Consider the following 17,136-nt stretch of genomic DNA (forward strand, 5'->3'; position numbering starts at 1 on the left):
TTAATAAGTTGGCAAAAAAAGTAAAATTCAAAACAAAGTAAGCCAGGAACTGTAAAAGATAAGTGCCAAACCTAGTTTTTGTTCTGAGAGTTTCTGCTGAATCTTGAAATATTAGTTTTCCATTTCAACATCTTCTTGGGACATGGGGGATATGAGTTAAAACTCAGTATCCACCCATGATAGGAAACCTCATAGAACACCCTTCACAAAGCTGATATGTGTAGAAGCGACACAAAGAAAGAAATGCCAAGGAAATTGGCCAGTACTAATACTAATGCTAGGTAAATGAATAGTAAGTAAAAGCATCCTTGAGAATTTATAGATACAAGCTGGCCCTCAATGGGTCTGAAAAAGTCTCAAGTGGAGAGTTTAGCCTAGAATGTTTCCAGCTGCTAGTGGCCCCAGATGACTGGCAGAAACAAATGAGAATTATTTAGAGAATTCAACTTCAGTCTAGGTTCAACCACATTCCACTGATAGGATGTCAAGAAAAATGAATCCTCACAGTAAAAAGTCATAAAGCACCTAAGGAGACGAGATACCATAAGTAAAAATCAACCAAAACAATAGACCCCCTCGAAAACTATAAACATTAGAATTACCAGACAGAATGTACAACCATATTTAATTTGATTAAAGAAATAAAAACTTGAAAACATAAATAGGTAACAAGTGGATTTGAAAAATAACTAAATAGAAATTCTAGAAATTAATCATATAATTAAAATATTGAAAATATTAATCAGCAGATTAGACACAGCAGAAGAATGAATTGGTGAACTAATTTCTGAAGAAATTATCCAAAATATAGTCCAGAGAGAAATAGTTGTGGAGAAAAGAGGGAGAAAGTCTAATATACTTTTAGTCAGAGGTTTAGAAGGTGTTTATAGAGCCAAGCGGAAAAAGACAGTATTCAAAAAGCATTCCTCAGAATTATTAAAAGACACTAATCCTCAGATCAAGAAAGCCAAATAAACCCCGAGATTAAGAATTTCTCTTCAACAAAAACCACCGTAAAGAAAGTGAAAAAATAAGCCACTGGGAGGTGATACTTGAAATACATAGAATCAACTAGGGATAAATCTCTCTTCAGAATATATACATTTTATATATTAGTATCTCTCCAGAAATATATTATTTATAATTATATTATAATAAAAATTGTATATGTTTTATATATTTATATATAACATAATAATAATATGTTATTATTGTGAATCAATAGGAAAAACTACCCAGAGAGCAGCTCCGCCTAGTAACTTGGGTTATAACTTCTGAATTATCTTAAACATCCTCTGAATTGTTCTACACATCCTCCTCTGCACCTCTATATACAATTAATCTCCAAGTCCTTGTGATTCTATTTCTGAAGTGTCTTATAGATAGTCCCCTTTCCTTCTGATCCCACCGACACTAACTTGGTTCAAATCTTTACTATATTTCCTTTAAACTAGGGGACTAGATTTCCAACTGATTTCCTTCTCTCTCTTTTTCAATCATCCTAACAGAAACTTTTCTTAATAGATTTAGAACAAGCTTGTTCTTCTACTCAGAAATTCACCATGGTCTGTAAATCATGGCTGTTCATTTTCATTATTATCAAATTATACATACACATAGCTTAAAGAGTCAAATGGTTCTGTAAAGTCATTGCTTCATCCTGTTAACTTATGTCCATTTGACTTTTGCCATTACATTGCCGTCTTTACTTACCAAGTTTGTGTTGTTTCTGTTTGATCTTTAAGTTTTAAGCATTATATATTGACTTGCCATTATGGAAGATGAGGATTTAGCTCTCTTCCTCCATCCCTGCCACATATAAACACCTTTCCCACATCCCCATCTTCCCGATACAGTTAACATTGTAATTTTGATCATATTGATATTTATAATTTTATATCATTTTGACTATGGAAATGCTATTACAGCTGGTCCAAATATTAAATTAAATTCTTCTTCTTCCTGGACAACTTTTTGTGTTCCCAATCTTGTTATTTTATTTTCTTGCAATTATTACTAATTCAAACCCAAACTCTTCCTAGTTGCCTAATTCTTATCTCAAGACATTTAGATACGTCATGCATGCTATCACTTCCATCATCCTGAAGGAGTCTTTCTTGAAATGTAAATTCCTAGCATAGTACCTTTCACACGGTCGGTTATCAATAAACATTTATTGATGAATTAACTGGAATGCTACCAACTGAGCTGCATAAATATATTTCTACAGTTTATTTGTCCTTAGAAGAACTAAAATTGTGTGGGTCATTTCATGTTTTGCATGATTTTTAAATGTGGATTTTTTTTGGTTTTGCTAATTAAGAAAATAATGTATTTTTCATTTCATTTTTCATTTTCATCAAACAGTGAATTCTCATTATTTCAAAATGATTTTTTTTTTGAGGAAGATTAGCCCCGAGCTAAGTGCTACCAATCCTCCTCTTTTTGCTGAGGAAGACTGGCCCTGAGCTAACGTTCATGTGCATCTTCCTCTACTTTATACGTGGGACTCCTACCATAGCATGGCTTTTGCCAAGCAGTGCCATGTCCACACCCGGGATCTGAACCGGTGGACCCCGGGCTGCCGAGCAGTGGATCGTGCGAGCTTAACCACTCTGCCACCAGGCCAGCTCCCCAAAATGATTTATTTTTAAACTGTTAATTGTACCAACTATCAAGGTAAAAAGGAATTCCACTAAAATGTAGAATTTCAACTGAGTGAAAACATCAGGAGAACTCTAGAAGATAATTCTGTCCATTGGCTGTGCTTATAACTGCCTTTGGATATGCTCATTGGGATGTACTGCTGACACCTTAAATTCAAGTGCCCCAAACAATTTCATTATTTTTCCTTATACCTGTGTTCCCTTTTTTGGTTAATTTATTTACTATCCTTTAGTCACCAAAGTATAAACTTTAAACTCCTTCCTCCTCTTCATAGTCGTTGAGTTCTGTGGTTCTGCTTCTGAAATGCTTCTTGAATGTCTCTTCTCCATTCTCTTTTCATTTTCTTGATTCAGAACTTTACTGAGCTATTGCATTATGCTCCTAACTGGTCTTCCAATCTCTCTAGCCTCCAAAAGTACCTTAGGAATCTTTGATTATTTTGCCTTTCTTGTGGAATTAGGTCTAATTTTCTTGATTTTTATCGTTGGTAGGTAAGGGTAGGACCTTAGGGTCACACAGACCTGGATGCAAATTCCACCCTTACCACTTTCTGTGTAATTTGCTCAGGCAGGTTTTCTAACTTACCAAGAATAGTTTCCATATCAATAAATTGGTTGATAAGAACAATAATAGTTTCCAACTCCTAGAATTTTTGTGGTGATTAAATTACCCATAGTCTATTTAAGGTGCTCACGTGTGGTAGGCATTCAATATGTTAGTTTTCATTTTTATTTCTCAGTATTTCAGCCACCATCCTGATTGGTTACTATGCTATAAGTTTTAAGATCTGCTTATGTTTTCTCTGATGAACTCCTACTTGTTCTTCAAAGCCCTATTTAAATGCCACCTCTTCTATGAAGATTTCCTTGGCAGAACTGAATTAATCACTCTCTCTTCTGAGAGTCACATTACATATTCATACTAATAATTGGGTTCATAACAGTGTATCATAGCTATATATTGTTTTTATTGAATTGGTAGTAGTTTACATCATTGTGAAGTTTCATTTGTACATTATTTCTTTTCTGTCACCACATAAGTGCTCCCCTTCACCTCCTGTATCCACCCCCGACTTCCCCTGGTACCACTGAACTGTTTTCTTTGTCCATGTGTTTGTTTATATTCCACATATGAGTGAAATCATATGGCATTTTTCTCTCTCCGTCTGGCTCATTTCACTTAGCCTAATACCCTTCAGGTCCATCCATGTTGTTGCAAATGGGATGATTTTGTCTTTTTTTAATGGCTGAGTAGTATTCCATTGTATATATATACCATAGCTATATTTTTTAAAGAACCTTTTCCTTGTACATTTGAAAATCTTCAAAGATAGAGACCATATTTAATTCATTCTTATATCCACAGTGCCTAGCGTGGTGTTGAATGCAAAAAAATGCAAACATTTCTACTTGCATCCTGGTTTTAAGCTCTACCTCTAACTAGTTACCTCAAAAGATAGACACCTGAAGGTCTTTTTCAAAGGTAATTTTAAAAATAGTAAGTTGAGGGGCCGGCCCAGTGGCACAGCAATTAAGTCCACACGTTCTGCTTCTTGGCAGCCGGGGATTTGCAGGTTTGGATCCCGGGTGTGGACATGGCACGGCTTGGCAAAAGCCATCCTGTGGTAGGTGTCCCACATATAAAGTGGAGGAAGATGGGCATGGATGTTAGCTTGGGACCAGTCTTCCTCAGCAAAAAGAGGAAGATTGGCAGTAGTTAGCTCAGGGCAAATCTTCCTCAAAAAAAAAAAGTAAATTGAAAACACATTACTAATTTAGCAGTGCTACGGAAAGTTTGGAAGATAAAGTAAAAGGCCACCTATAATCATGCTGCTGTCACATGATTTCTATTATCCTTTTGGTGTTTTCCCTTCTAACTGTTTTTCAATAAACATATATTTGCATGGTTGTAATTCTAGCAGACATTTAACTTTTTTTCTGCTTGTTTTTTTTAAGCATTATGTTGTAGGTACTTCATGTGCTATTACAGAAGATTTATTACCATTAAAAAACTACTTCTTCAAGTGAGTATTTAATTATTTATTATTGTATATTTCTATCTACCCTTTCTTTCCCTTCTTGCTATTATAAATAATGCTGTAGTAGACAATTGCATGACTATAGCCATTTATGTATGTTGGATTAATTCCTTGACATTCATTCCCCAAAGTGCAATTAATGCTTTAGTGATAATTCACTTCAGTCATATATTATGCTAGGATTATAACTGCAGTATTTAAACAGGTCAGTAGTGGAATTAGAAAATGCTAGGGTGGAAGATTAAGGATGGAAGAGGAGGTAACTATCTTTTCAATAAAACTGTTTACTCCTTTAGGAGAGGTACCGAGCCTTATAGTTCTTTGCTAATTCCTCTTGTGAGGAAACAATGTTCATTAGCTAAATATTTATTGAGCACTTATTTATTGAGCACTCTAAGTGCTGGCCACATACAAATCCATAATGCCTGCCATCAAAAAGCTTGCAGTTGACTGGGAGAGCAGACATGTAAATAGGCAATTAGAATACACAGAAATAAGGACTTCAAATGGGTATAAGTACATCCAAGTATTAGGGAATACACAGAAAGAGCAACTTAACCCATATTGGAGGGTTCAGAGAATTCATTTAAAAAATTGTGTGCCAGTTACTAGAGTTGCAGTTCTGGAGCTCAGAGAGCTCCTGGTCTGGTGGAGGAGACTGACATATATTCAAAAAATGCTTTAGTAGATTTAAAATTACAAGTGAATATCTAGACCAAGGTAAAGATTTCAAATGAAATATCTGGAAATCTGTTTTATCACTCAAAGAGGATACAGATGGTATGAAACAGTGAGGGAGCATTAATAAGGTGGACTCAGGAATAGCAGCTAGTGAGTTGTGTAGAGAATGAGTAAGAACGGGAGAGGAGGCAAGTCACACCCACTTCTCTACACCCTATCTGCAGCCAAGCCTACCTGGGGGAGGTGGAAGAAATTCTTACCTTTGAATGAAGACAAGTGTTGGCGAATATATTGGGCTGGCTCTTTTAATTTCTAAATCAAGACTGTGTTTTTGCAAACTAAGTAAGCATATGACATTCTATTTCCAAATTGACATCAGAAGAAATAAAAATGAAGGGACTACCCAAGTTTTCATTCAGATAAGGGCACTATTACCCCCTACTGTGCCAAAAGATGGTGGGAGATTCTTTTTGATGTTGTACCGTGGGTCTTTCAGATTCATCTTACCATCTTACTGGTAATACACACAGTCTTAATTTCCTAGATGGTCAAAGTCTTGATATAAGTCATAATATGGTGTCGATATTTAAGGAAGTGTGGCAGAGACATCTAATTACCTCAAATCTATTTCTACTTTCTTTTGGTCAGAGAACCCCAGGACTTTTAGGAGGTCACAAAGCTGCTCAGCTAGAAACTATGTTTTCCGGCCTTCCTCACAACTAGGTGTATCCATGTGACTAAATTTGGGCCAGTGGTTATATGAGAACTAATTTATGCAACTTTGGGTCACTTCCTTAAGAAAGGAAATTGATGGCCTTCATATCCTCCTTCCCTTTTGCCACTAGCTGTGACTTGATGAGAATTGGAGCAGCTGCCTTGGACACAGAGCTATGGGAGCTGCATGTTGTGAATGACAGAGCTGCTCTGCCAACCCACCTCTGGACTGTTATATGAGGGAGATATAAAATTATATAATTTTATATACAAGAAAGAGACAGTCATATTATTTTGTATATACTATATGTATAATATAATAACGTTATTTTATTTACTGAGGGGAGTATTTATTATGGTAAATTAGCCTACTCCCTGCTTAATTCAGGAAGAATAGTGGTGAGAGGCTAGGATATTTCAGGCAAATGGACAGAAGCATAAAAGAGTAGGTATGTTCAGGTAAATACAAGTATTTTGGTATAGATAGACTTCAAGATATCTGAGAGAAAGTGGTGATAGCTGAAGTTGGAAAAATAGGAAGTAGCCAAATCATAAAGAGGCTTGTATATCCTGCTACCAAATTTACATTGTCTCCTATCAGCCATAAGGAACCATTGAAAGTTGTTGAGCAGGGGCAGGGTTTAAAGAAAGATCACACTGGCAATAGTAGAGAAGATGAATGACCTTTGTCCTGTCATAGTTTTAGATTGTCTGTGTCTTTAATCCTCTTCTCTAAAGTTAGATAATCAAGGGTAATATAATCTGGCTTCTCTTCAATTAGTTGAGCTCATATAATACTAAACTCCAGGATTCAGTATGAAATCAAAGGAGCAGGAATGACTTTTTCAGAATCATCTTCCTCACCCTGAGTTATTATGAGTGGGTAGAAAACTTGCATTGCTTGGTGGAGCTACATGTCTTTCCAGCAATGCTAGCATTCAGAAAATTCTGGGCAATTCCTCCTTTCAGATCCAAGCTGAACTCATATCCAAGCTAAGTTTTTTAGAGAATTACTTTTCCAGTTGTATTGCTGGCAAATCCTTCCTTCCTCTGTAGTCATTTTCTCATATTGTGTAGCCTTTTTGTCATGTGCTTGCTGAATCACAGCAACATTTAGTTCCATAACTTGGGGTCTTGAATCTTGTGGTGTGTACAGTAAGAAGAACATGTCCCTGGTTTTGTTACCTGTTGTTCTTTCAGCATGTTATATGTCGGATGGTAACAATAAAGTGCCTAGTTGTTTGTGGTCTTCCTACAGGAACTATACTGAGTGTTTTAACTTTCATTAGCCAACAAAATGATAGAATTCATACACACAAATAGAAAACACTCTTCTAGCTTGGAAGTTTTTTCTTTACATCTTAGTGTTAGCAATTAAAGGTAAGCAGGTTTTCACTAACCTTTCTTCCTATTCACTTTTGTTTTGTTACTCTTAGAAGATAAAATAGGAAAAACTTTCTAGTGAGCTAAGTCCATTAACCCCAAAGGACTATTCTGCACTACACCAGAGGGAAGGACAGCTGAGATGAATGGTATTTTGGCCTGCCCTAATCATATTCATTTGGCGGTATTTACAATCCTACTACTCACCCCTTCTTTGAATGATGTATCAAAAGCTTGAGGTATCTAAATATTTGCCTATAAAGATTCTCTCAACATGCCCTCTTTGCCTCTTATGGATTTTCAGAAGACGTATTCAATTCATAAAGTGAAGATATGGTAAATTCCACTTTATTTTGAATAGAAACACTCATCAAAGCTTAAACAGATTTCTCTTTGGCCCTTCTCTTTTATTTGAGACCGGTAGAGACAAAGCAAGTATAACTGTTAAGAGGGATTTTTTTTCCTAAACATCAATATCTAAAGCAAGATCAGTACTGCATCACCTGACTATCTTATCCTTAGGTTTAAAATGCTGTCCAGTGGAAACTGATTTTTATAATGATGATCCTGAAATATTTAAAAAATACTTCTCAAATCATTAAGGAAATAGTGATCCATCAGCAAGTATTTATTGATTATCTACTGTGTCCCAACAACCAAGCATGCTTAGTATTGTTAGTTCTATTTTAGAGACGAGGATACTCAGACACAGTGTTTTTCAAGAACCTACTCAAGGTCACACAGCTAGAAAGTGGTGAAAGAAGGAGTAGCACCAAAACTCACAGTAGTTTAACTTTCCTCAAGGAATTGACAGTCTGCATGGGAAGATAAGACTAACATATGAAAAAATAGAGAATAATTAAACTTAGAACCGTATGGCTGGGGCTATGAGTATAATAATCAGAAGACAGAGAGTTTAACAGGGGTTATAACAATTAACCTTCAAGCACAATGTTAGACTTGAATTAGGTCTTGAGGATGAACTAGAACTTGCATAGGTAGAGTGGAGGAAAATGCAATTTAGTCATGGAGAAATAGTCAGAACAAACTAATGCGAGGGGAAAAAGACAGAATGTAAATTCAGAGTATTTTCACTGTTGCGTATATTTAACTTTTATCTACTTCTTTAAGTTCAGTAACCCATCAGCATATCCCATTTCCAACCATGTTGACAAATAGACTTTTACTATGAAAATCTGTTTTAGACTTCAAGAGCTGGAGAAAACTTTAAAAATCTTTCCTGAGAATTTGGGCACAGTGAGGGTTTGTAATTCATAGAAGGTTATTGGATCATTCTATTGCTTATCTGGAATTCAGTGTGCTTTCTCCACCACCATACTGCTTTGGGCAGGTCATGGGTAATGGGGGTGAGAGGAGAGAAAGCTTACAGTACTGGGTATTCTCAGACTGTCTCCTTTTCAAGTACTAAGCAGACCCAATTCTGCTTAGCTTCCCAGATTACAGGGCTGTCAGATGGAAAGGAAAAACAAAGTACGTGAAGTTTCTTTTAAGGTGCACATGTGGACTGGTGTTTCCTTTCTTGGCTGTTAGAAAGCACCTTCATCATGGTACAAAGGAGTTTTCTTGATACTGTGGGGATTTATTGGCACACGTTATAATGTGCTACAGAGGCACTTTTTCTCTCTCCTGAGTTATGTCTGGTAGGTGACAAAGCAAATACACAATAGGCTTCTGAGGTATGATGTGCAGAACCTGAAAAGAAAGAAGTTTAAAGATTGAAAGGGAAGGAGAAAAAAAGACACGGGGAGATAAGTTTGCTCTTTTATCTCAACTTTGCTCTTATTATAGAAATCATACTGTTAAAAACAAAACTAAACAAAAAGCAGTCCATAGTTCACAAACGTTAGCTTTTGGCTAGGAGATGAGAACTGCTTTTTTTAGCAGACAGGTAGGCCAGAATGTGTATAAGGAAAGTGAAGTTTAAAGAACTGCCTAATTTAAAGAGGATTCTTGGAAGTTCATTCAATGGATGTTCTTACAATTTACGCGGGAAGTCTTTAAAAATAGGAGTGAAGCATTCATATCTTCTTTGATACTTTTTAACATAGTTCTGCCTACAAATGGATTCAGAAAGCTGGATTAGATGACTTATACTCCAACATTGTAAATCTGTTATTACGTTCAAGTCATTTAACCAAAGGAATTGGCCTTTAGATATTTAGAAGTTTTTAATGGGGACATATTAGAAAGTCTATCTTGTCAAAATGACAGAATTATTAATATAGTTAAAAAATTGCAGGCCTAAGGCAAAAACTTCAGAAAAAATTCCTGAAGCCTTTGTTAATTGAGAAAGTCAGGTCTAAATAAATCTTGTTTCCTTGCGGTAGAGGGAGTACCTTGAGATATTCTGTACTTATAAAACCCTATAAAGAAAAAGGTCTGTCGAAGAGGGCTATGTCCTTTACTGTGCCTCTGCCTAGCTTTTGATTTGGGGGCATGCATCCCTAAATAAATAAGCAATGAGTCTTCAGGAAATTGGGGACACAGTATAGATGTTATGCCTGAAAGGGGCATCTCATGCTATTGCAGTTTATGGAGACTTTAAATTTTCTGATTGTCTTTCAAAAATGCCCCTGATTAAAGAATAGAAATTTCAAACAAATAGGAAGTTGTTATTCATAGACTTGTTATTTTGGGTAACAAGCGGGTCTCCCATATGGGTCTCTTGGGCTCCATTGATTAAGTAGACACCTATATGCCAGGCATAATTCAAAACATTGGGAATATAATGGGGATAGATCAACATGGCCTTTGTCATTAAATAGTCATCGTCTGGACTTTCAAACTCTTTAGAGAATATCATACCTAGTAATAATTTAATATAATTAAAGGAAAGTTTCCTTTGTATAAAGCTAGATTGTTACCAGAATTATTGTAATACTTACAACAGAGAATTTTGTAATTGGAAAGAACTCATAAAATGTTTCCTTTTGAGTCAAGAATTCATTTAAAAAATCACTGGTAGTTGTAGATAAATCAGATTTTCCAATTTATTCATAATGTGGTAGAATCAAGTATATTTTCATAGATCTGCAACAGCAGCATTGGTAAGGGAAGCATGCAAGAAGAAACCAATTTCAAATTTTGTTTCTTATTTCTGAAATGGTTTTCAGTCATAACTCTGGAAAACCAGTACCATGAATTTTTCAAATTATCATTAGGCAGCTCTGGCATAATTTATGTTAAGAGGTTTTGGCCTGTTTATGTACCCTGGAATTTGCCAAAATTAGTAATGTGATATTCCATATTTAGCAAACGTATAGAGCAATAAATAAGGACATATGACTATTGGAGAGTGCTGTTTGTTTAAATTCTTTTTTGTGGCACTCATGAAATGCAGGGGACTTCCAACTCAAATTCTGCAATATTAGGGAGCAAGTTGTACTCTGAACCAAACCAGATGGTGATCAGTTCTATTCCTATTATCAACTTAATACAGCGATGGTTACCAGACCTTACTTGCAATGGTAACATTTGGAATAGATTAACAGCAGTTTGGCTGAAATGAGAAACCTCCATTTTACTAAAAGTTTAGAACATATTATGCTGTAAAATCAGAAAGACTAGTAAGAAAAATTATGAGGGAAAGAGTTGACTGTCTACCTTAGTTTCTCCCTGCAGGACATGTTATTTCCCTTTTCTGAGTTCCTTTTTCAAAGGAATTTTAATGTGCAGTATTGTGAGGAGTAGGGTCTATTAGCCTATCAGCCTCTTGAGGTGCCCTTTACTACAACCTTTTGTTGAATTTATCTCAATGTTGCCATGAACAATCTAGGCCTTGGGCACAAGAGGAGGATTGTTTGCACTTTTGGGGGGTTTCCTTTGTAAGAGATCAAACAGACATACATGAAGACACACAAACATACCTTGTACAAGTTCAGAGGTTCACTCAGCCACTGAAATTCATGAAACATTTTGGCTGCCCAGGTTTGGCCTATGGATTTGAGTGTATTGGCTAAATGCTTTGCCTTGTCTAGTAATGCCATTTACTGTCTACTTCTCACAGAAATCCTTTCTTTGTGGCATCTATGGGTCAAATCCATTCCTAGGGTTTTATAGGACCTGGGAAAATCAATGTGTGTCCTTCACGCCCAATTTTGTGTACAGCTGAAACCAAGTTAAAGTGAACACCAAGGCCAGCAACTCTTAGAGTTATGGCTATCAGGACAAAATGTATAAATAGACATATGACCGAGTTCAACTCCCATTTTGCAGTATAGAAAACTGAGGTAATTGAGAAGTTAAAGGATTTTCCTAAAGACACACAGCCGTAGATATGATGAGGAAGGATATGATTGTTGCTAATGTATCAACATTCTTCTACGACCATGATTCAGAGAAAGAGATAAAAAACTAGATCCTTCACTTTCTGTACCCAAGCGGTGGCAGCCCTGTTCTTGTTCTTCTTGTACACTGAACAGCTTGCCAGAGAAACCCTTCAGAGAGAGACCAACTGCCTTTGTACATTTTGTTTATTGTCTAGCCAAGACCTTGTGTCAGGGTTGATTGAAAACCCGTTTGCCTGTTTCTCAGTATGATAGGAAATATGAATTCCTTTTTAGGAATGGGTTTTTGAAACCTCTTGTACCATACAAATCAGGCAGGCTGACCAGAATACCTCACTCATGTCTGCCTGAACTGAATTTTGGGGTGCAGTTGTTAGGAATGCAGACAATGGAGTTAAGAGATCTAGAGGAGAGTGGCAAGAGGTGAGAGGGAGAGAGAAAAAGAAGTGGGGAGAGAAAGAGAGAGAGAGAGAAAACTAGACAGGGAACAATTCTTGCAAATTGCAGGAAGGAAATTGTTCTTTGTCTTAGAAGTGGACAGAACATTTGTTTTTTTGGGTATTTTTTGCTCGAGAAGATTTGCCTGAGCTGGCATCCCTTGCCAGTATTGCTTTTTTTGTTTGTGAGCCACTGCTATGTCATGGCCACTGACAGACAAGTGGTATAGGTCTGTACCAGGGAACTGAACCTGGGCCATCGAAGCAGAGTATGCCAAACTTAATCACTAGGCCCAGAAGGAACACTTTTAAGTATTTTAATTGGGAGTGATATGATAGGATTTGCATTTTGAAACCATATGGTTGCAGTCTAGAAGAAGTAGGATTATTAGAAGCCAAGTGTAGATGAAAACTGATTAGGAGGTTATTGCAGTAGACCAGTTGAAAGCTAACTTTGACTAGCATGGTCCTTCAAGTCTTTGTTCTATTCATATCTATATCTGCCTATAACTTTATCTATATATTTTTTTGGAAAATCAATTATACCATATATACTATTTAAACTCTTTGATTTTTTAACTTCACAATTTATTGTGAACATTTTTTGCCATTTGCTATTCTTCTATATTTATTTTTAATGGCCACATAATATTCCCTCGTGGCAGTATATTATAGTAGTTTATTGAATCATCCCTATTGATGGATATTTGAGTTTTCTATTTTTCAACAGATACTACTATTATGACTGTCCTTGTAAATCCATCTTTGCTCACATCCATTAGGATATAACTTCCTAGAAAAAGAATTTCTGGGACAAAGAGTATTCAAAAGCCTTAAATTTTGCAGTGTTGCCAAATTATACATGGCTGAAATTCAAGTTCCTTTTGCAGTATAATTAATACCCAAGGAGCTGCCTGTGAGTTGTATGCAAGATCTCCACACGGCATGTGCTCTTCTCCCCAAATTTAATTATTAGTTGTGATTCTTCCTTACGATGTAAAGTACCTTATAAATAATCAGTGCACCAGTTACCTCTCTTATTCCAGACACTAAAGTTAAAATTTGGAAGTGGAAAGGACTTGTTCAATTTGAATTAAGAATCCATTTTTTAAATCCCTGGTAGATCTAAATATACCAGATTTTCCAATTTATTCATAATGTGATAGAATAGATAAAAGTTTATCTATCTTAGACATGAAAAACATAATCTCTGCCCTCGAGCATGTAAGATTTTTGTTAGTAGATTTTCTTTCTTTAGAGCAGTTTTAGGTTCACAGAAAAATTCAAGCATTTTATAGTTATTAAAAAAAGGAAATAAGAAAAGAAAAAAATCAGAGACATAAATAGGTGTGTATTTTTGAAGTGAAGGAAAATTATTATTTTTCCTTTAAATCTTTTAGAAGATAATATTACAATTAGTTACTGTTTGGAACTGCTTACAACAAGGATCTATCATTTCATAGTAGCCTCAAGTGTTAGCATTCTCGTTTGCTTCTGAAACTTAAAGAAATCACAGTAAGGCTAAATGAAACTCAGTGACCGATTAAAAAAAGATGATATATCTATTCTATTATTTCTTTCTTCTCTCTTGATACTCATGAGAATTTGCTTAGTGGAGAAGATCTTGAATGTACTGCCTACCAGAGACGTCTTATTCCCACAATGGCATTTATGTTTCTAATGAGAACATTATGGCCGACTTGGAACCGTCTCATTTGTGTTTAATACAATTCCTTGTTACAAGTTTACATGTCACAAACTTACCTTTCAATTAAAATAATACCGAACTCCCATTCTTCTTTTTCTTCAAATACTATCTTGCTAAATGCTAGGTAAATCGTAGATGTTTAGTAAATGCTTAATTAATTCATTAACTTGGAAAGCAGCTGTTGAGCATTCTCGTTATGGAAGTGCCTTGCTGTGAAGATTAGTAGCAAAATACTTTTTGTTGGTACCAGAAAAGTGTGTTTGATGTGATCATAGGGAGTGCAGTAGCTTAAAATCTTAGCTGATATTTTGGGTAGCAGCAGCAACTATTAACACCTCAGTCACTTTTCACCACTTACTCTGTGCTTTAAGAAATCCACTTCTACTACATACTTAAATTTTCTCAACACAGGATAGTGTTCTCAAATAGTCAAGAAAGGGAAAAAAGTTTGGCAAAGCCAGTCAGCAAGAAGACAGCTTAGCCAGACTCTAACCAAGTCATCAAATAGGAGCCTTGTTTCTTTGGGACCCCATTTAATAGGCCTTTTCCTCTGTTATTTGCTTTTAGAATACTTAGACCACTCTGGTGTCTTATTAGGCAAGAACATTTTCTCTGTTAAATCCTTGTCAAATAACACTTCAGAGGAAGTGTGTAAGGTATTACTATTTTGAGGAGTAATTGCATTTTATTAGGGGGCTTTTTGAATACGAGAACACCTTTATGACTCAAGTAGCAATGTATAGTGGAGGAGATTTTAGATGATGACCTATGGGTGCCATTTGGAAAGTTTTTTTTGTGGTATATATTTGGAAAAATGCTTTCTTTTCACAGCTTATCACACCAGATAAGCTGATGTCAACTTCATTGAACCTATCTTTCCCCTCTCCTCTGAAATAAGAAGAAGGTGGCTTCTTTCTGTAATCTGTCTTCTGCCCCCTACTGTCTTCTTGAAATCTGTGATGATCTAAAAGCCAAATCCAATGAGTATTTTTTAGCTCCCATCCAGTTTGAAACCTCCTTGCTAATGATTTTCTCTTTTGAAACTGTCTTTGGTTTCAGCATATCTTCTCTTCGTTGTCTTTCCACCTCTCTCAATACGTTTTTTCCAGTCATTCTCATGAGCATTTTCTTTTCTTCCCATACAGTACTATTGGTACTTCCCGTATATAAGCAAACTTCTTCTCTATTTGTCTAGAGTTCCTCCTTGGGTTATTTTTTTCACTCTTTTGTCTTTATTTATAAGACAAATATCTATCTATATTATCTCAATATCTACCACTCCCTGCCAGTTCATCTTCTCTCTGAAGCTTCAGAAATCCTTCTGGACATTGCCACTTGTATCCTCTTAAGATGTAAATGAAACAAACCCAACATCAAGCTCATTATCTCCTACTTGCGTCTTCTTTTGCATTTTCTATCTCACTTAGTGACATCACCATTTATTAAACAACTCTCCCCTCCTAAATCTGATGGATAACTCATATTTATCTTTGAACTCTCACTTTCACGTCTAGTTGACTGCTGGCTTATTTTGTTGGTTCTTCTAAATTAATTCAACTACTCTCTATTCTCAATGCTTCTTTTTTAGTTTAAACCTTTACCTCTTCTAACCCATCTTATTGCAAAAGCCTACTACCTATAGGCAAAGTACCTAAATTGTTCTCCTTCAGCAGAATGCTTTAGTCACACTGGTGCCAGATATGATCATTTGCCTCTTTGTTTAAAATTATGATGGCTTCCTATGCTTACAAGGCAAAGCAGATCTTTCATTCATTCATTCAATTAATATAATGAATTTCTACCATGAGGCTAACACTGAATAAATATTGATGAACAAAGACTAATATTCTATATTTTTTCCTCTACTCAACAATCTAATTCCAACATAATTCTATGAATTTATTTTCTTCTTCCCAACACACCCTCCCCACTGCCTATACCTTCTACTGCTTCATTCTTTGAAAGGTATTCTATACTCCAGCTTTTCAGATATTTTATATATTCTGCTAAGATATTATTATCTAGCATCTTGGTGGACTCCTGCTTATTGAGAGACACTTCTCCGTGAATCTCTTACATTTCTACATTTCCTGTGACAAAGACACTCACTGCCCTTGTTCTGGATTATCTGTTCCAGGATGTTTGTATGGCAAGCAGCCTTGCAAGATCAAAAGTATCTTCCTCTGGAGCAAAGGGCAGGCATATTTATTGCCTGTTATAAAAAAGTTGGGCTTCCTAAGCTCAAGGTTTCTCCCCTGTGATGCAACCCACTGTATGTGCAAGTGTTACCTGACCCTTGTTGGGTCGCTATGGGAACTAGGACTCAGTGAACTGGTATAAGAAAGTGCTAATACTCTGGCTGTGGTTATGGCTGTGAATGATAAAGACCTTTCTGTTTGATTCAGGAATCTCATGTCTTCTGTCAGCATCCATGAAACTGTTGCAAGATAATTTGCTAGTTTGCTAGTAGGGTAAAATCTCAAAACTTCAGAGTTCTTGATACTATTCCTCTTTCAAGATCCAGCTTAAGTGTTTCCTTTTTGAGGAAAATATCACTGATTCTTCCAGACAAACTTATTCTTGTCAATCTGTGATTTTCCAGAGTATTGCTCTTTTTAGTAATTGACAAATTATGTTGTGATTATGCCTTTCTAAGCCTGTCTCCTTGCTATGTTAGTAGCCCTTTAGAATTAGATAGCAAGTCCCAGCTACCTGGTAGCATTTATGGAATGCATATTAAGATATTAAAAAAATTGATGAATCAATGGATGCAATTCTTTTTCTTTTCCTGACTTCCTCCTAGTCAGCCTCATCTTCTTTCTAATATCTGAGATATTGAGGAATTTATTTAAATTTTCCTTTTAAAACATTATCTTCCTACTCTCATTCTATAACCACTGGAAAAATTGACTTCTATACCCTCTAGTCCAGTCAGAAATTTCCCCACCATGGAAATGTGTGCATGTTTGAGTTGCTTCCTCCTTTGTGGTATAAGGCCAAATTCCCAAGAATACAGAAAATAACTTGTTATTGAACATCCTCACTTCCAACATTTTGTATAAAAGTGGGTTTATCTTACTGTATATGTCCTTGTACTAAATGAAATCATCTTGTTAAAATGTTTCAATTTTCTTTTTAACCCTTAAGATGTTACGAACCACAGCTTGACATTGACTGAATGAATGTGCTCTTGATTCTAGT

At 35.8% G+C, this 17,136-nt stretch overlaps 1 long non-coding RNA gene across 1 annotated transcript in view; it reads left to right on the plus strand.

The window, feature by feature from the left end:
* Positions 1-17,136, plus strand: part of LOC103550448 (uncharacterized) — a 75,370-nt gene that overhangs the window by 12,114 nt on the left and 46,120 nt on the right. The window contains exon 2 of the long non-coding RNA XR_544789.2: positions 4,623-4,690. This is a non-coding gene — a long non-coding RNA (uncharacterized lncRNA). The remainder of the gene's footprint in view (positions 1-4,622; positions 4,691-17,136) is intronic.

The sequence above is a fragment of the Equus przewalskii genome, chromosome 8, assembly GCF_037783145.1.
Source record: "Equus przewalskii isolate Varuska chromosome 8, EquPr2, whole genome shotgun sequence".
NCBI lineage: Eukaryota > Metazoa > Chordata > Mammalia > Perissodactyla > Equidae > Equus > Equus przewalskii.